Source organism: Panthera tigris, chromosome D1 (assembly GCF_018350195.1).
Source record: "Panthera tigris isolate Pti1 chromosome D1, P.tigris_Pti1_mat1.1, whole genome shotgun sequence".
NCBI classification, from domain to species: Eukaryota; Metazoa; Chordata; class Mammalia; order Carnivora; family Felidae; genus Panthera; species Panthera tigris.
In genome coordinates, this window is record NC_056669.1 from 96,432,535 (window position 1) to 96,452,986 (window position 20,452).

The 20,452-nt window shown below is 56.7% G+C and overlaps 1 long non-coding RNA gene across 2 annotated transcripts; it reads left to right on the forward strand.

The window, feature by feature from the left end:
- The first annotated feature begins 3,976 nt into the window (after positions 1–3,976).
- On the forward strand, positions 3,977–12,304 carry LOC122231150. 2 transcript variants are annotated; one of them, XR_006208318.1, is made up of 3 exons: positions 3,977–4,431; positions 10,579–10,647; positions 11,894–12,304. It is a non-coding gene; the product is annotated as an uncharacterized LOC122231150 (long non-coding RNA). The 2 variants fall into 2 exon arrangements; XR_006208317.1 differs by lacking the exons at positions 10,579–10,647; positions 11,894–12,304 and adding an exon at positions 4,772–4,968.
- The last annotated feature ends 8,148 nt before the right edge of the window (positions 12,305–20,452 follow it).

Consider the following 20,452-nt stretch of genomic DNA (forward strand, 5'->3'; position numbering starts at 1 on the left):
CCCTCTGCCGTCCAGATCTGACTCATCCTCTGAGCCCCAAGTTTGCCCCGTCCAGGAAACCCATGGTCCCTCTCTTGCGATCCCCTCCAGGCAGGCCACAGCCTCACATTATCAGTCCTGGCCCTGAGATTCTCGTCGGGGGGAGGGGGGGGGCGGGCCTGCCTAACGAACCAGAAGCTTCACTGCTCCGCATCCCGGCAGCCTCCAGGGAGGGGCTGCGCATGCAGGCTCTGAGCTTCAACCCCAGCCCTGCTACTCCAGGGCGACACCGGCACGTGGCTTCACCTTTCTGTCCTTCGGCTTCTTATTCTTATTCTTGGCTCATTATTACCAAAATAAAGGTGTCTGCTTCGCAGCGTCATTGTAAAGATTAAATGAGGTAATGAGGGCAGTGCCTGGAGTATAGGAAAACCTCAACAGATAGTAGACAATGATGATAATCCTAAGGGTGAAAATATCATGTTGGGGCGGAGCTTTCGCTGGTGCCTTACAGATTGCTTGAGACGGGGGGTCAGTGGAACGTTAAGGAGGCGCGGGCGTTCGGCAGGGGCGAGGGTGGGGAGGAGAGACGATGAGAGGGGGACGCCGAGGTAGGCTGCCGGCCGTGGCTGCTTTGGGGGAGCCAAAGACCCCTCCGTACCATACTTCTTCCCCGCGCCCTGGCTGTGGTGATTAGACAGGTTGGCTATGTGACCCAGTCTGGCCCGTCCGTTCTCTACCCCAAGCATTTGGATCCGGGAAGGGGAGGAGAGGGAAGGACCCAGCCATTTGGCCTCTCCCGTGGCTGGGCCAGAGCCAGAAGAGTGGACTCAGTTGCTCGGGGCAGCCACGGCCTCCGAGGAATAGAAGGCCCCGCTTGGCAAAGAGAGAGAGTCGAACGAAGCCAGCTGGCAGAGCGGCGCCCGGACGAGGAGAGACAGCCAGTGCCGGTGGCCCCCGGCCACACCTCCAGTCTCCCCAGACCTGGCCCTTCCTGCCAGCCCAGGGTGGACAATCCTGAAACCTCATAGATAAGTCCCCGCTGTTTGCTGAACCCAGCTTGCGTGGGTTTCTCTGGTTCCAAACTCTGGGGCCCAGCGAGTACAGCCCCACCTCCCCCCGGGCCAGAGCACGTCTCAACGGGGACCCCCATCCTCCAGGGCTCGCTCGTCAGAAAGGCTTTGAAAGGGGGAAACGCTGAGACTGGAGTGTTGGGTCTCCCCAGATTCTGGGGGCAGAACTGGGGCTCTGGAGCCCGGAGGTCAGCTGCTGAGGTCAGGGGCTGCTCCCTGACTGCCTGAGTACAGGGCAGTGTCCTGAGTTCATGCTGGTTTTTGATCTGCGGCTTTTCGAGTCATTTCCGAAAACGTGAGCCCTCACTACAGATGCTTAATAATAACCTAACCACGGATGACGTTTCTTCTGCTCTTTTTTGTTTGTTTGTTTGTTTGTTTGTTTGTTTTCTTGGTGATTATTTTTGAGACAGAGGGAAAGCACAAGCTGGGGAGGGGCAGAGAGAGAGAGGGAGGCAGGAACCGAAGCGGGCCCTGCGCTGACAGCCGAGAGCCCGATGCGGGGGCTCAAACTCCCGAGCCACGAGATGGTGACCAGAGCCCAAGTCGGACGCTTAGCCGACTGAGCCACCCAGGCGCCCCTGATGGTGCTCTTTGGCCGTGCGGATTGCCTTGTGACCAGTCTGGCGGGCTTTCCCGGATCTCCCCATTGGGCCACACGGGTCTTCTGCTGAGGCTATCTTGCTCTAAGTAGGTCATGTACGAGCGCAGTGCACATGCTTCAGAGTAAGGTCGCTGCCACCTTGTCCCCCTTTGTAAAAGGCGGGCGGGACATCTTGGGGACGTTTTGAGGAAGGGTCTTGTGATCCTTGGCAGTGGAAGAGCTCCGCACAAAGCCGGGCATGTAGTGAAATCCCAAACAGCACTCGTTACTGGGAGTTGGTTTGTTTTACGCGCGCCTGTCTTCCCCACCGGACTGTGCTTTGGAGAGAGAGGCAAGAACCGTTTTACGGCCGCAGCCCCGTGTCTACAGGGCCCGGCATAAATACCTACTCAGTCCCTGACTGTGCCTCTTGGACCCATGAGTTTCTCTAAGTGTCCCAATAATGGACGGCGCTGACAGGGCCTGCCTGGGCCCCGAGTGGGATTAGAACCCACATCTAGCTGCGTCTCAGCCCAGGCCGGTCCCCATCTTGTCAGTTTGTCTTTCTGCTCAAGACGCGATTAATCCCGTGCTCATTGGAAATGAGGCGAGCCGCGGACCTGGTGAACTTGCACGTGACCCAGCAGGGGCTGGGGTTTCTCAGTCTGGCCCTGAACAGGCGACAGGGAAAGGGGGGAACACGGCGGCCTTTCCTGGAGGCAGCCCGGACCTGGCCCCTCGCCCCAACTGGCCCACAAGTGCTTTGCTGAGTTGTGGGAGTTCAGTGCACAACGTTTTAGACGTGTCTGGGCCTCCAAGGTCCTCAAAATCCTTCACCCACATGTGTCCCCAGCTCAGGTCTCAGGGTCCCACTCCGTCCCCAGCCTGGGCCTGACCCTGCGTAGGTCTGTTTAGGCTGGGATTTTGGCCCCTTTGGGGCCCTGCCATCCCTCCAGTTCAATCCTGAGCCTAATTTTTGGTACCAGGTTCCCTCTGGCTGCAGGAGGAGGGGGTCTCTTTAAACAGTGCTTTATTGGATTTGGGTCTTTGTGACGGGCCCAGAAATGACATGTGACGGATCTGAGCGTGATATTTTCTTTCTTTAAGACTATGAGAGCCGTTAACAGAAGCCAGCCGACCCCACAACCCTTATAATTACCGCTGTCCCCATGTCGTTCTTATGCTAAAGCTTGTCACCGTCTCCCGTCCCACTACAACAGGGTCCTCACTGCCCCTCACCATGGCTTCCAGTTCCAGAATGCCACTCTGTGGTGTTGCTCTTAGCACGACTCTGTCACCAACGGCCTTGGCCTGGAGTTCCCTCATCAGGGGAACCTGACGCAAGGACGTGTGTGCAGGCAATTTATTTTAGAGGTGATCCCAGGGAGCAGAAACAGGGGACCGACACAACTGAAAAAAGCCAACATCACAGAGCATCTTTAGGTCAGTGCCGCGGGTGACTGGGACTCAGTGCCTCCAGGCCCCTCTGAACGGTGTACAGAAGGATCCTTGGGCTTGTCAGCCAGATGACAGATTGACGGAAGCATCCCTCCACCGGCTCCCACGCCCCACGGGTGAGAGGTTGTTGGCCCAGTGGAAGCTAACTGCCCCCAGCATGTCCCCATGCTGAGCATGCTCCTGCCGGCAGTCCGTGTTGGGCACTGCACAAGCCCCAGGGCAGAAAAAGAAAAAGGCCTTGTGCTCGCATGAGGCAAGACGCCGGCAGCGCAAAGTGAGTTGAAGCCCGCGTGGAACTGTTTGGCCCAGCACGGCTGGAAACAGAGGTGCCGCTGAGCGCCAGGGAGGCTGTGGGTACGCTCTCGAGCCAGACTGGGTTCAAATCCTTTCTCTGTGTGTCATTTTCCTCCACTTACAAAAGGGAGAGTTCTAAAAGGAAAACACGCTTTACCGGGTTGTCACGAGGCAAATGAGAAAGCCCACAGCGCCTGGCACATAATAATCCCTCAATGAAGAGTGACTTCTATTATCCCCATTTTACGGTTGAAGACACTGAGATGTAATTTTGAAGGGATGAGAGAGGGGAACAAGTGGGGGAGGGAGACTTCATTCAGGCTCCACTCACACCTCCAGAGAAGGCTCGGTCGGCAGCTCACAGAAAAACCTGGTATTTCTGGGGAGAGACCCTCTCCCGCTTCGCCCTTCTACGCCCACTTCCCCTACCACGTGAGGGGCCTCAGGAGCGTTTTCTGCCCCTAAATGAGCAGTCACGCTTCCTCTGTCCCGGGGAAAGGGTCTGTAGGTGCCTTGTGATGTCACAGCTGGTTGCTATGGAGACATATACAGCAGGTTGCTGTAAATGTCAGTCTGGGTCCACCAGGAGCACAGTGATCAGCATCCCAGCCTGGCGCAGGGAGAGAGGAAAATGAGGCACCCCGGGGGCTCTCCCAAGTGCCTCTCCCTGCGCCCCAAACACGCGGACACACACAGCGCAGCCAGCAGGCCCCGCGAACGTCCCCTGGCCCGCCCCGCGCGTGGCAATACGTGTCTGGGGAGAAACAACCCTGGCAGCCGAGAGCAGGGTGACACATGGTCCGCATCAGTCACTGTCCCCTCCCACTCCTTCTGGAAGAAAGGTGTTGCTCAGCAGGTGGCAGTGGCACCCGAAGCGTCCCCATGGCAACACTGACTGAGGTCAGACCTCATCACTGTGCTGACCTCACTCGGGGGGCCGCTGGACTCGGGCTGGGCTGTCGCTGCCACCGGGGGAAATGGAAAAGCTGGGAAGAGGCTTTCCAGAAAAACGAATCTGCCCTCTCAGGGTCATGGCTCCTCCCGGTGAGTCCACTGCGGCCCTCCTCTGGTTTAAAGTGAGGACAGAGGCTGCTGGGTCTGGCCTGGTGTTTCAAAGGGCACAGTTGGGCCCCCAGGAAGTGGCTTTCCTGCCTCTGAAAAGAGCCGACAGCCTCCCCGGAGACGGGTCCTGTCACCCTCTAGCCACGGGTTCCAGGGCAGGTGACTCTGAGACCTGTACGTGGGGAGAGTCTTCTGGGAGGGGATCTGCCCACCCCCATACCCGGCTGGGCCCTGCCCCCTCCCAGGACAGAGCCCCCCGCCCCGCTGCTGGTTCACTCCACCTGCTGTCCCTTTCCTAACAAGGCCCCTCCTCCTTCCTCAGCCCAGGGCCCCAGCTCGCTGCACCTTTGTAGGAAACAGTTACTCCTTACCTGGACCTTGACTCTGTAGCTGACACCCTTCATCCCGCTGAAGGGCAGTCTGATGGGGAACCACAAAACCATCCTGGGGTCACAGCCCGTTGCCTCCTGATACCCAAGCCCAAACCACCCAGGCCTGTAATGGACTCACTCTTTTCTCAACCTCTGCCCTTGTCTGAGACTCTTGTTTTCTCAGGGCCGTTGGCAAGATTAGCTGGCCCATGAGTGTTCACATCCTTCTTTCTGATTCTCCCCACCTGGACCCCCAGAGACCCCTGTGCTTTTGGGCACCTGCTAAGCCACCTGCTGCCTCACCGGGGCCCCTCCCCCATCCCCCCAACGCTGGTGGTATTTCTACACCTTCTCTTGCTGGCTCAGCGGATGTGTCTGACTCAAGTCTCTCCTGACCCCTCTCCACCTGCACCTTCCAGAGAGGAGGACCACTGAGAGCCCATGGCTAGCTCTGTGTTAGGATCTGTGATGGGCACTTCGCCCCCATTATTCTGCCGAATGCTGCCAGGGGGGTATCACCAGTCCACTGCAGGGACAAAAAACACAGAGGCCCGTTTGAGGCCACGTGGTAATGACCGTTATTGCTTATTAAAAGCGTTTCCTTTCGGTTGAGTTTTATACTAAAATGCTTTATACACCCTATGTCAGCATAGAAGAGGAAGTTAAGAGCGTGAACCCTGGGGCCAGCCTGCCTGGGACGGATTCCTGCCTCTGCCTCTTAAAAGCTGTGTGCAAGATACTGTTATATGTCAATTATATTTCCCTTTGTTTAAAAAGGCCGTGTGACCTTGGGCGAATTCTGTAACCCTTTCTGTGCCCCCTGAGCGCCCCTCTGTAAAATAAGAGGATGAGGGTGCCTCCCTCACAGGATAGTTATGACGATTAAATTAGCAATAGAAGTGCTTACAACCGTGCCTGGCACAGACTAAGAACTGTATAAATAGCGCTCCCTGAAAATGAAAAATGAGAAACAGCAAAGGAGGTGTGGGGTAAGAAAAGCTTTACGTCGCCTTTGGGGGCGGGGGGAGTAGTAGCAGGTGCATAGTTGCATCTTAGGAGGTAGACAGGCTCAGAAAGGTGAGTTAACGTATTTGGAGTCACACAGGATTAAAGCCTGGGGGTCCTGCCAGTCCACTGCTGGAGCAGACAGTACAGAGGGGGCTAGAAAAAGTAGGGTCCCTGGGGACTGGGCACCAGGAGGAAGGGCTGCCTCGAGTCCGAGGGGGTGACCCAGGAACTCGGCTGAGGTTCTCCTGGGTCAGGGCAGGAGAACTCAGGGGCTGCTGGAGGAGGACGGGGGAGGGGCAGTGGCAGAGGCCTAGCAGAACCCCAGCATGCCCAGCTCCTTCTCCCGCTGAGTCCAAGAGATGGGACCGTGGCCCGGCCGGGACACTGATGGAGTTGGGCTCTGGGCCACGCCCACAGGCACCTGCTTCTTGCCTACATTGAACCTGAGCCCTTGCAAATCCTTAAATTTACTGTCGTCCCTGGGGCAAAGCCCTCAGAAAGCTAGAAGCGTCCCAGTGGACAAATCACTTCCCTTCTCTGTGTATCCGTTTCTTCATCTCTAAAAGGGGAACAGTATTAATTAGTTACTAGCACCTAAACTTTTGCTGTGCTTTGGAAGGGTCCAGTGATATCACATATATAATGCGGATTGGCTTTCAGCCCAGCAGAGAATCCATTAAATAACTGAAGCTGTTTTTTCTAACTCTGTGACCTTAGACAAGGAACTTGACCTTTCCGGACTCTGTGTCCACCGCCATTGCTCGGAATGAGTAAGTTAACAATGCGAAGCTCCCAGCGCAGTGCCTGAACAGGGTAGGAAAAAGGAGATATGGAGTGCCCTTCCCCCAGCTCGATGCCTAGGGACCACAGTTGGCCCTGAGTCAGCAGAGATTGTCCAGAAGAATCCCCGTGTGCCCAGATGGACACTTATGTGTCTGCGTGGCTATCCTAAGTAGAGAATCAGAGGTGCAAAAATGTTTTTGCTGTTTCCTTGGAGTCTCTTGGAAGGGGAAATCTGGCTTTAAGAGAGAACTATAGGCCAGACAGCCAGCATAAATACAATTGGGTGTTCACCTGTTCTTCCTGCAAAGTCATATTAGAAGTGACAACCAGTCTCTGCTCAGTTGGGGGGACCCAAGGGTGAGGGGCTCCGGCCAAGCCGGAAGGGATTGTGTTGACCACAGTGACCACAAGACAGAGCAGCTGAGTGAGACCCCCGGGGAGGAGGGAGAGATGAGATTCTGTGCGATGTGGCAGGAGCTTCTCAGTCACATGTACGCACACACACAGCCCTTGACACACTCATGCCTGCAGCTTGCTGCGTCACCCCGTCCCTGGGGGGCCCCTTCCACCGGCCAGCGTCACAAGTCCTGCAAAACCGCAAACCTTCCCTCTCAAGTGCCTGACTTCAAAGGGGCAGCAAAGACTCCCTGTGGTGGTCTGGGGGTTCCGTCTGAAAGTGCCCTCACGTTATCTCATTTAATCTCATTAGCGGGAGATGCCTTTGAAGCCTCGTGTTTGAGCTTAAACACTCTGGAGGGTTTTAGCCCTTTTGCTAAAGCCGAGCTTCTTTGAATTCGAAACAAGACTGGGCAATCTGTCATCAGGGCAATGACGACACCTTCAGGGCGCACACCTAGCTGGGTCTCCAGGTTGGCAGGGGAGGAGGGTGGGGGGGACCAGTGGGGACATTCGGGTAACAGAAAGGGATACAAGGAGGGTGGTGGAGTACTTCGGGTGGGGAAGGAGGGGTGGGGGGCAGGCTCGAGGAGAGAGGACCTGGGAGCCATGGAGTCTGGGGGCTGCTTCCGGGAGGAGGAGAGGAAAGGCGGGACCCTGCCCCTTAGGGGAGAGCTGGCAAAAGTCACAGCGTCGAAGGGGGTCCCGTAGGGAAGGGGATGTGCTGGGGGGTGTGTGGCTCTCAGCAGCAGGACGCCCTCAGCCAGACCTCACCGTGTATCTGGGCACCCCGGGGGCTGCGTGCCCCCTCCCCTGGCACGGCGCCTCGGGCCCCTTCCGTGGAACTGGAGCCCCTTCGGTCTCTCTTCCCCACAGCCTGTGATAGTCCCGGGGGTGGGGACGTGTGGCTGTGTCCCCGAGTCCAGGCATAGCCCAGGCCCGGGACTTTCGGGCCCTTTCAACATGGCTTAAACTCCACCCACGACCTGAGCCCGGCCGAGCTGCACGCCGTGCATTTGGTCGTTTTCACTCTGTTTGTTTTCTGGGTTGGTTTTGTTTAACAAAGGAGGTAGTTAGGGTTCAGACCCAAATCCTCCCCTTCCCAGTTTCGGATTTGCCTGGAAAACGGATGGGCCTAGCCCCCACTCGGGTTGGCCCAGTGCCCGGCCGGGTTCCTGGGTGCACGGGAAGCAATGAGGGGCTTCTGACCTGGCCGCTGGCTCCCCTGATGGGAGGGAGGATAAGGCCAGGCTGGCTGCGGAGAGGCCAGGGGCCGAAGCCGCCCCCCTCTCTGGGCAGTCGGTCCAACCCTGGGCTGCTCTGTCTGTCCTGGGCATTTGAGCCTCAGCAGGGGAGGAGAAGGAGCCCGGGAGTCCGTCGGAGAAGGATCGCACACCCACGCAGCCTCGGCCTCGGCTCTCTCCTGAGTCATTACCAATTAGCTGAGGCGGGTGGGGAGCGAGGTGGGTGAAGGAGGGGCCCTTAGGTGCGGAGAGAAGAGGTTGGAAGGGGTGCGTTTTGGGGGGGAGAGCTGGAGGCATGAACGGGCTCCCAGAGGTGGAGGGGACACCCAGGGCCCGTGTTCTGTGCAGTCAACCCCATCCAACTGACCTGAGCACAGCAGCCAGCCTGCAGGGCCTGCGCCTGAAGCCAGAGGGCCGCGGGGGGTGCGTGGAGGTGACCTTCCTCACTACAGGGGCCAGGGAGCTCCGATAACAGGACGGCCACCGTTTACTGAGCACTAACAACACGCCAGGCGCCAGCCAAGCCCTTCACTCAGTGGTAACAACACTTACTTTGTGCAGGACTTCCACCTGTTCTCCCTCACACAGTTCTTACTAAGCAGACGAGGAAAAGGGGGCCCGGAGAGGTTAAGTGACTAGTCCCAGGTCACCCAGGATTGGGACTCCAGAGTCCGTGCTCCGGAACCTTCACGGCAGCTCTGGGGATAGAGTCGTTCTTCGCTATGGCTGCACTGCAATAACATTATCCCCATTTCACAAATGAAGAAACTGAGGCTCAGAGACATTATCTGAGCAGGAAGGAGCCCCCACTGTGCCCAATTCTGTCCTAGCCAAGTTCCCGTCTGTTGTTTGTCTCATCCTGGCCGCGGGGTTATTATCCCCGTCTCACAGAGGAGGAAACAAGGGGAGAGGGGGTAAGTCAGGATTCGCCAGGATTTGACTCAAGAATCAACGTGAAGCCGGTGTGATTCTCCACGATGGATGGCCTCAGGGAGCCGTGGCTCTGACATCCACATTGGAGAGTCCAGACCTCCCCATACCCCACTATTCCATTGTGGGGACCTAGGCTGGGGCCGGAAGTGTGAGATGGGCAGCGACCCAGGAGGATTATCTCTGATAGAGCCCAGCTCCTTGTCCCAATCACGTCCTGCCCCCAGGAATTATAGATGATTATCCCCAAGGGGTAGAGGAGGAGGAGCCCAGGGGACGTCCAGGAGGTGGTAGAATGCAGGGATTAAAAGCACTGTCTCGGGCCACCTGGGTGGCTCAGTGAGTTGAGAGTCCCACTCTTGATTTCGACTCAGGTCATGATCTCATAGTTTGTGAGTTCGAGCCCTTCTTTGGGCTCTGTGCTGACAGCGTGGAGCCTGAACAGGATTCTCTGTCTCCCTCTCTCTCTACCTGCCCCCCCCCCACCCCCTTGCTCTCTCTCTCTCTCAAACATGAATAAATAGACATTTTTAAAAAAATAGCACTATCTCCTGTGTCTGGATCCAGATTCCGGCTTGACCCCTTACAGTTGTGAGCTGGTCAGAGTCTCAGTTTCTTTGCAAAATGAGATTCAGTATACGACCCTCCTCGGGGCATAATTGTGGGCACCAGATAGAGAAGCCTCCTCGGGCCGATCCCTGAGACTAGGGTTCATGCAATGGGTCCATTAAAGACATGCTCCCAGGAGAACCAGAGGGAATGGGGGAGGAGGGGGCAGGGCAAAGCAGGGGAGGAGCAGAGCCAGAGTGCAATGCCAGGCGAGTTGGTGGGGGGGGGGGCTCTCCAGTGTGGGTTACTGCTCTGAGTTGGTCAGACTCAAGGCAAGGCCATCTGTCTGTCACTACCTGAAGTGGCTTCTGGTTCTCTGTACCCAAGGTCAAAGCTGCTCCAGGCCTGAGGGCTGTTAGAGGCTAAAGCACAGGGCAGCTGGGGGTGGGGCAGGGCGTTCTGAATTGGTGAGAGGATCCGAGGGATTGGGGTCACCTGTGTGACATACAGAAGGTGCTCGTTAAGCAGAAACAGTGATCGCTCGAGCCACAGAGCCCGGACCCCTGAGCCTGGGACAGGTTGTGTTGGTTTCCTACTGCTGCCCTAAAATTAGCACTCCCTTAGTGGCCTGAAACCACCCAAGTGTCTTCTTTCACAGTTCTGGAGATCAGAAGTTGCAAATCAAGGTGTCATTGGACAGAGTGACTTCTGGCGACCTTTGGGGAGAGTCCATTTCCTCGCTTCTTCCGGCTGCCGGCCTCGTCCTCACCTCATCCCTCCCCCCGCCCCTTGCTCCCATTGTCACCCCCCCAATCACTGACTCTGACCCTCTTGTCTCCCCTTATAAGGACTCAGATAACCCAGAATCATCTCCAGTCTCAACAACCTTACCTGCGAAGTCCCTTTTTACCTAGAAGGTAACAGGTTCTGGGGTTGAGGATGTGGGGGTGTCTTTGTGGGGGGTCGTTATTCAGTTTCCTGGAGCAGGGAAAGAATGGGACATGGGCTTCCCCCAAGACAGGTGCAAAAGCTATCTTTTTTGTTGGCCTGTTCTCAAGGGGAACAGCTCTTAGGTGCTCCCTATGGGATCCAACTGTACCCACAGCCTTGCTGGCTTCTGCCCCACCTGTTCTGTATCCCTTACTCCTCTCTGGGTCCCCTCCAATGAATCCTTGTCTCAGGCTCTGCTTCCAGAGAATCTGCCCTTAGGCACTGGGTCCCGTTATCCCCATTGTATAGATGAGGGAGCTGTAGTGATGGCTATCACTCTCTCCAGGTCACATAGCTAGTGGTGACAGAACTGGCTTGGACCCCAGTCTCCACATTCCAGGTCCTGGGCTCTCCGTTCCTCACTGCTTACTCTCCAGCTCTCTGGAGGGGGTTGTTTAAGGGCCAGTGGGGGTGGGGGTGGGGGTGGGGTGTGGTTCTGTGGCAGCTCAGACCTGCTGTCGCCTCGTCCTGTAGCCCCCCGCTGACCAACGCCTTTGTCCTCCTACCTTCTCTCAGCGCTTTGTCGCGGAGAAGGCTTTGAAGAGCTAGCTGGCCTTGGCTTTGAATTTCCCCGGCAGCTTTTTGCCCCAGATTCTGACAGTGTGGTTCGTGGTGTGGTTCGGGGAGCACAGACTCTGGCCCCACTGTGCAGGGATGGTGTGGGAGGGTTCTGCTTTTCCGGGGACAGAGGCAGGCGGCCCCAGGGCCTGGATCCTCTTTGGAAGAGCAGTGACAGTCACGGCTAATACAATGAACTCAATACTGTGCTGCTTGAGTTTCTGTCTCTCCCCATCCCTCCCCTGCTCTGCTCCGTGCCTCTGGCCTCTGGTTGGGCTTCAGCCAGTGGGAGGCAGGGGCAGGAGGAGAGAGGTCACTTTTTATCCCCCGCCCCCCACTCTAGTTCCCTTCCTAATGCTACTCCCACGGCCACGTGTGGTCGGCTGGATCGTGGCCCCCAAGGTGTCCATACCCCAAGCCCTGGACTCTGTGAATGTGTTACCTGAAAAGGCCAAAGGGACTTGGCAGAGGTGACTACGTTAAGAATCTTGAGACGGGGAGATTGTTCTGGATTGCCTGGGTGGGCCCAATAACGCAACCATCAGGGCTCCCGGAAGAGGGAGTCGGGAGGGCCAGGGAGATGTGATGATGGAAACAGAGGTTGGGATGATTTAGCCAGGAGCCGGCGAAAGCCCTCAGCCTCCAGAAGCGGAAAGAGTCAAGGAGTGGATCCCCCATGCCATGGAGCCTCCGGAAGGAACCAACATGTTGGACTTCTACCCTCCAGAACCAGAGCGCGCAATTTGTGTTGTTTCTAGCACGGAAGGTTGTGAGAATCCGCTCCAGCAGCAGGAGGAAGGTGCTAGAGCTCGCCTCGGTAAGGACGCTTCACCAGCTTCTCTTCACTTCAACCCTCGCGTCTGCCGTCCGTTTCCTGCGGAATCCCGACCGAAACAACCCAAATGTGTCAAACTGGGACTGATGATTTTATTTACCTCTCAGAAAGTGGTGGTGTCTTACTGGATCCCTGTCAACCCTCAATTTCCTCTTCCGTGAAATGGAAATAAAAATACCCACCTGGCACGCTGGGATTGTGAAAACTGATAAAACAAAGAATGCATGAGAAATGTTTAGCATATGGTAATTGCCTATCCCCCCCGCCCCCCACCATGGTGAGTGTTCTGATTTGAGCGCCTACTGTGTACAAGACACAGACCTAGGTACTGGGGATAAAACGGAGAACAAAACAAACCCCACACCTTCATGGAGGTTCGTTTTGGTGAAGTGAGACAGATAATACAGAAATCAGTAAATTATCAGAAGATCAGAAAATGATAGGGGCGTCTGGGTGGCTCAGTCGGTTAAGCGTTCGACTTTTGCTCAGGTCATGATCTCACGGTTCATGGGTTCGAACCCTGCGCTGGGCTCTGTGCTGATGTCTCAGAGCCTGGAGCCTGCTTCGGATTCTGTGTCTCCCTCTCTCTCTGCCCCGCTCCCACTTGTGCTCTGTCTGTCTGTCTGTCTCTCTCAAAAATAAATAAACAATAAAAAAAATAAAAAAAAAAAAAAGAAGAAGATCAAGATGATAGACGCCATGACAGGTGATAGATCAGGGTGGGGCGCCGGAAAAGGGTGCTGAGAGCTTACACAGGGTGGTTGGGGACAGCCCTGGGGAGAAAGGGTCATTGGTCTCTGAGCTTCCCCTCCCAACACCCTGTGTTGATGGTGTCTTTGGACTTGCCTCAATAAAACCCGTGCCAAACTGTGACCGAGTCTCGAACCCCAGGCGAGATACGTATGAAGGCTGAGTGTGCATCTGTGCACGTGAGCCCGTGTGCGCGTGCAAAGGGAAACACCTGCTCATCCCTCACAGGGTGGAACGTGGAGACGCAGAGAAGAATGTTCTTGTCCTGCCCTGGCTCAGTCTCCTCTCCGGTGGCTTCATGCCTCTCTTCTCCCTCCTGCCTGCTTCCATCATCCTACCTTCTGGACCAATTCCTCTGCGCTCTCGGTTCTCGTTTGGTTCTGCCACCTCCTTCCACCCTTGTCTCCCGGGCTTTCCCTTCACCCTCCGGCGTTCGGTTGCTCCAAACTTTGGCTCACGCTGTGCCTTCTACCCAGACTGCCCGCTTCCCCTAGACAGACACCTGCCCAGCCAGCAAGTCCTCAAGGCCCCTCTCGTGTTGCCCTTGGTGGCCTCCCTTCCTTGGGAAGCATGCGTGGCCCCCTTCTCTGAATCCGCGCAGCCCTTCGTTCCAGTCTCTGTCACCGCGCTTCCTGGGCGGGGCAGGTGCACAGCTCTCTCACGTGTGTGTGTCCCCCTCCCTCACCACACACCGTCCAACATGAGAAGGGACAGCATCTCATTTGCCCTCACGTCCAGAACGGGCTCCTGACAGCCTGGCCCCTTAGCCTTTCAGAGACTCAGTTTCCTCCTCAGGAACCCTGTCCAAACACCGCCGTAGAAGCTCAGAGCCATCGGGGGCTTCCTGCGTGACAGGCGCTGTGATCGCCGCTGTGCTGCACGGTCTAGTCCCCTGTCACAGCCCGAGCCAGGTGCTGGTAACCTCCCTGTTGTTACAGAAGAGAAAACTGAGGCACGGAGGGGCTACGTAATAGGCTCAAGACTCACGCTCGGACCCAGGGAGTCTGCAGAACGGGGCTTCTTTCATTTTAAATCGTCAACTCAGGCGTGGTACAAAATTCAAAAGATTCAAACAGTGAAGCAGCGAAGACCCAATCTCCCTCCCCACCCGGATCTCTCCCAGAAAGTATCTGCCACAGAGATTTGCTTCCTGAGTACCCTTCCAGAGAGAGTCTGTGCACTGAAATACGTGTCTTTAAAACGTATGGTTTACCCGAATGGGAGGATAGCACACTGTGCCCCCCGTTCTTGTCTTGACGGTGGCTCTGTATCCATGCCGCCTCTCCCCCACCGCTCTCTGCTGTCCCAGAGCACAGAGACTCTGGGAGCACAGAGCAGGGGTTGCACCGCGGGGCCGGAGAGCTGAGCTCGTGGCTCAAAGCGTGCACACAGCACTAAGCGGGCAATGCGTGTCTTGTAGCCTTGGCCTCCCCAGAGGCATAGCAGAAAGGACCTGGAAGGTCACCGTGACCCCAGCAGAGCCCAAAGACAGCACTGCCTTTCCTGCCCTCCTGTCCCCCCCCCTTCCCCACCCCCCCGCTACCCTTGCAAACACGACCAGTCAGAGCAAAGCTGGCTGGCTGTTCCAGGAAGTGTTTGTTGGAACAGCAGAGGAGAACATATGTCTACGAGTCTCCTCTGAGACAGAGACTCCTGGGAGACCAGCCCAGGCCCCAAATAGCTCCAAAGCAAAAGCTCGTGTAGAGTAAGGACACTCAGAGGCTACGTTGGGGTCACGTTGGGTCATCCGCCTGGAGCAGGCGGTTAAACCCAATGTGCAATCAACATTCCTTAGACTGTGGCCTCTGTGAACTCTCTTCCCCTCTCCCCCCTCTCCCTCTGGGTCCTAATTTCTGGTCTCTGGGCCTCTAGGGCACAGACCCAGCTCTATGCAGTCCTTGCTCATGCCTTCAGGAGTTAGTCACTCTTCAGCACGCACAATCCCGCCATCAGCTATGGGCTGTGTCACAGAATCACCACGTCAAGAACCCCATAAGAGGTGCCCTCCACCAGCCCTTGCTTGAGACGTGAGTCTCTCTCCTGTCCAGTCCACTGGCCTTCTAGCGTTTTTTCCTTGAATACCTCCAGTGATGGGGATCTCACAACCTCTCAAAGGCAGTTTGGGGAACTCTTCTCCACCGAGGATCAGAACTTCAAGGGATCATCAGAATCTCGAAGCCCACCCAGCCATTTTTCTTGACCGCACTGTTTCCTGTCCTGTACTTTATCCAGTATGGACCAAAGTTCCCTTTTTCCGGCTGGATTCTTAATCACCGAGGTGTAGGGAAGGTCCTCTTTCTTGAAGTGATTTCAGGGAAACCACCACAGAAGAAAAGTAGAGACCAATCCGTGCTTTCTGCCCTAGCTGTCCCCAGCAGCCCCGCTCGGCCGGGGTGGAAAGTGTCTGCTCTCTGTGCTGCCGGCCCAGCCCCTCCACCCTCGGCCTCGGCAGTGGCCTCGGCCTTGCCAATCGCTGGCCGCACTCAGATCCAGGCTTAGAATCCTTCTCCACACGGCACTCTAAACAGCTACTCTAAAGGGAATTGGCATATAAGACGACACCCTTTGGCATCCCGGCTCTTCTCAACGAGGCAGCCTTGCAGACGGGAGCTTTTCCAAACCCGTCCTGACGAGCAGCGTTCCAGTCCGGCAAACCAAAGGCGTCTCTTAGCCCTCGAGTCTCATCAGCAGTGGGCTGCAGCTCGGTCCCGCCACCCCCAGCCTCTGGTCTCCTTCATGGCACCCCGTTTCCCAAACTCCGGGCCCCACCCCAATCTCCAAGATGTCACTCTGCCTCTTCTCAGCCTGGGACTCCCTCCCTGGGCCTTTCTGGGTTTCTGAATCTTCCCCGTCCTCGGAGGAGGGTGGGGGGGACCCAACCACCAAGTGTCCCAGGAACCCTTCCCCAGCTGCTCCTAACATCAGTGAAACCACCCTCGTGGAGAGCGGCTCTTGGTCCTGGCTGGACATTGGATTCCCCAGGGGGGAGGAGGCTTAAGAGCTGTTGACGCCAGATGCACCCTCAGAGATCGGGTTATTTCATTAACGTGGGGTGTGGCCCGGGCACCCAGATGATCCTAACACTCAAGCTGAAGTTGAACCACTGCTAGGTGAACCATAGAACTTTCCACACACCCCCCCTCGGTTCATGCCGTGGCCAGATCCTCTTATAAGTGCTTTCATGGATTTATTTATTCGTTGTCCACACTTACTAAGAGCTTCGGTGCTGAGTCAGAGCGTTGACCACGGGCTGGGCACCGTGCTGACAGCTTTACTCGCTGCTGCTTCTCATTAAATCTCCATGACATTTCTGAGGAGTGGGTATTCTTATGATAATCCCAATTTTCGGAAAAATCGAGGCTCCAAGTATGAAGGGCTTATCACGTTTACGCAGCTGGTCAGTGATCCCCCCAGGATCTCAATCCCAGCCTGCCCCCCCCCACCCCAGAGCCTGAATGGGTAGTCCCTTGGCTCCACAGCTGCCCCCATCTGGCCCAGCTCCCCCCGCACCCGCCTTCTCCTGTCATCTCCTGCTCATGCTTTCGATCTCAGTTCTAGAAGGGCCTCCCTCACCTTCGATAAATAAAGCCCAGCAGACATTCCCCCAGCCACACATCCCAGCCACCTGGCACTGTTCACATTTCCACTTACTTGTGTCATTATTTGACTAGTTTTCTCTTTCTGCTCCCTTCCCCACACCATAAGCTCCGTGGGGGCCAGGTTGCACCTGCTTTGACCGCATTTCTTGGGGCTTACTTAGCACAGCGGCTGGCACGTTTTTGTCAGATAGATGGACAGACGGATAGAGGGATGAGTGGATGAATGAACGAACAAATGGATAAATGAAAGAAGCCAGATACAAAATACAGATCCCAGTTTCCTGGCCACCCAGCTGCAATTATAGCGACAGGAGACCTGCCTTCTGCTTCTTCCAGCAGCAGGGATCCCGAGGAAAAGACAGCAGCCACAGAGGCATCTTCTACTTCCTGGCTGTGTGTCTGTGGGCAAATGCTCCACGTCTCTGAACTCCACCTGCCAAGTGGAGACAGCAGTCCTCACTTCTAGGAGGTTAGCGAAGATGATCGGGGGTGGGGGGGTGGGAAGCCCTGTAAACAAGGAGGATGGGCTCAGTCAGCCTTGCTGGGCTGGCTCTCTCTGCCCCACCTACCCCACCTTCTGTGGGCCACCGGCCTTGGCAGTGGGGTCAGGCATCGTGTGCAAATCCCGGAGAGAGGAACTCTGGGAATGGACTTAGGAGTAGACTCTTCCCATGAGCCCATTCTCCCCAGCTGGACCTTTTCAAAGACCACTAAGACTATGGTAGAAGAGAGTCAATCACGCAGTAGGAAATATGGGACCGGAGTCTCAGTGCTCGGCCTGGGAGGTGCACGGAGGGGACAGTCAAGGGCAAAGTGTCTTGTGAAAGCTCTGTCTTCCTCGGCCTGAAGCCACCCAGCCAGCACTCGCTGGTCTCTACCCCTGGGCTCCAGCCTCCTTTAAGGAGCTCTTGACTGAGGTCCTGAATTTTAAAAAACTGTCCCTGAGAATGGGTCCGCAGGCTTCACCAGGCAACCGGTGGGGTCCAAGGCACAGAGCTCTCGTGAGACCCCCGGCTCACCTCCTGCCCAGGCCAGCAAGTCACAGTGGGACTGTTAATGGCCCTTAGCTGGCTTTCAGGGCCAGGCTTGTGGCCCTGTGTAGGTGACAAGGTAGCAAGGCGGCCCTGAGTTTGTTTGAGGGGCCTCCCGGAGCCTGCAGGGCTCAATGCGTGAAGCCCGGTGACCCCTAGGGTCGGGCTCTGGACCTTCCTTCCTCTGGGCCAGGACCAGCCTTCCTAACCTCTCATCATCCAGGGACAGGCAGCTTTGTTCATAGGTCCTTCCAGAACTCTCTTGAGTCTTGGTCTTCTCGTCAGTAAAATGAGGATAATAAGGCCCAGCGCGTAGGCTGACCCATGCCCCACGGTCGGCAGGGAAAGATCACGAAACAGCGAAGTGTTGTCCACCCGTCCTCTCCTCCTGCTCCGGTACCCAGGCAACCCCAAGGCGGCATCCCTGCGGCGACACTCGGTGAGGGGTCCTCGCTGGCAGCTCAGGGCCTCTCAAATCCTGCAGGGCCGGCCCTTCACAAATGCTGTGCGGCCGGGTGCTCGGCTCAGCCCTGCAATCTTGCTGGAGCTCGGGAGTCAGTGTGGACAGGGGTCCTGGTCAGCCGGGGAGACAGCTGGCCCCGAGGACACACCTGGCCCGGTGCCACCTTCAGGCCTACCTCCTGTTGCCTCCTGCTGACAGCTTGTGGCCGACACCCGAGTACTCTTTGGACAGCTGGCCTGGGACGCGACAGACAGCTAACGCGTGTTAACTCAGTCTTCGGACGGACTTGCTTAAGAGGGAGGGACCACGTCGTCGGCCCCATTCCACAGCTAGAAAAACAGAGGTGCGAGGAAGCGAGGTGACCTTCGACAGAGGCGGCGCTGGCTGCAGGGCTCGGTCACCTTGACACTGCTCTCCATGAAAGGTCTGCACTCGGGAGCGCACAGCAGAGTCGCCCCCACGGAGCCGAGGAGCGACTGGCATTTCCTTGGCGGCTCAGAGCTCGGGGACCGACCCCGTCAGCGAGATTCCCAGGGGACCGTGCCGCAGGGTCAAAAGCTCTGCTCTAAACCTGCCAGGGACAGAGACCCTCTCCTCCCAGAGCTCAGACGCCAGGGGGAGGGGGGACAGAAACAAGCAAATAAACAAATCAGATGACAGTGTGGAAGGAAACAAAACTGGACCGTGAGAAGCGGGCCATTTCAGGAAGAGTGATCAGGGACGGCCTCCTCTTTGGCGGTGACGCCTGTGCCTTCGTTTCTCCCTGCCTTGGTTCTCCCTCCACGGACGGGGCCCGCCGAGAGCGCCGACCTTCGCAAACCGTTTCGAGCAGCGCTTGGCGCCCAGTGCGTGCGGCGTGCGTGAAAGCTGCCGCCGTTACCCTCTAGGCCTGGGATCCTCCGAGGTACTGGACCAGCGTCCCCATTTTGTGGATAGGGAGGGTGAGGCCTCAGAGAGGTTCAGCCACCGGCCCGATCAGAATCCCTGTCGGTGTGAGCCAGAGTTCAGAAGAAGCAAGGTCACGTCCAGCAGGGCTGGGCCACTGAGGCCAGACAGAGAAGGAGACACAGAATCCGAAGCGGGCTCCAGGCTCTGAGCTGTCAGCACAGAGCCCGACACGGGGCTCAAACCCACAAGTGGTGAGATCGTGACCTGAGCCGAAGTCGGATGCCCAACCGACTGAGCCATCCAGGCGCCCCACAGAACTGTGGGATCTTGACCTGAGCCGAAATTGAGAGCCAGACGCTTAATTGACTGAGCCACCCAGGCGCCCCATCATTCCCACTTTAGAAGGCCTGGCATTGGCCTCAGTTCTCAGCTGGGCCTGAAGCCACAGGCCCCGGAATGAGGTCACAACCCACAGCCTGACCTCACTCTCCTGGGCCGAGCCTTCCAGGAAAGGCAGAGGAACTCAGCAGCAGGGCAAACTCTGAGGGCAGCCATGTGACAACAGCTGCGGGGTTCAAGGTTTTCAGCCTGGCTGCCGGGCTCCAGGGAAGGCCTGCCAGAGACAGTGTTCTGCTCCCTGGTTAACTGTTGAAGGATGCAGAGAGCTCTCTCCTCGGCCCCCAGCCAGCTAGACCGGGCACTTCCAGGGAACTGGCACCTGCAGGGACAGCTGGCCTTCTGGGCCCAGGAAGGCCCACATCCACAGGCTAGAGGAAGGCTGGAGGTGGCTCCCCGCCTCAAGGTGCCAAACAGTGTTTGCATCTCCAATTTGCTGCGTGATCTTGGGCGAGCCGCTTTCCCATCCTGGGCCTTGGTTCCTCAATCTCTGAAATGGAACTTTTTCTGGCCTGTGTTTCATTCACTTATCATTGGATCTGTGTACTTCCGGGGTTCACGCTGGCCGGGGCACTGCATGGAGATAAGGAACACAGGTCTCATGTCACCTAGTGCATCGGCACACGGTTCTCGATAAGGGGAGTGACTACTTTGAAGGTCCAACAAGACAGCGAGGCCCCAGTCTCAGCACATGAGAGGAGCAAGAGGAGAAGAAAACATGAGGACAAGAAAACACAGGAATGAGATGTGTTGAAAAGGGAGACAAAAATGATAATAATTTGCTGACAAGGTGATTTTTCCACCCCGAAAAATCCAAACAGCTCTGCCGGGGGGACGGCCAAGCAGCTCTGGCCAAGAAGCTTTGCTCAGAGAACCCGATACGAGAATTGGGTGGAAGCGAATTGCCCTCACCTCCAGTCACCGTGCTTCCTTTCCAAGTGTTCGAGAAAAGATCTCACGCATAACAGCACCAAAAGGCTGAAAAACTTCCTCGGAATCTGCTCAACACGAAGCATTGCCAGGGCTAGCGGGAGAAATCTACGAACGCCTTGGTGCCGGGGGGGGGGGGGGGGGGGGGGGGGGAAGAACACGAGAGGATCTGAAGAAACAGAAGCGCCTTCACGTTTCTAGAAAGGAAGTCGAAATGTAAAGACGGCAACTGGATACGAAGAAACACAGCACAGTGTGATGGCCGAGAAGGGAGCGGAGGGA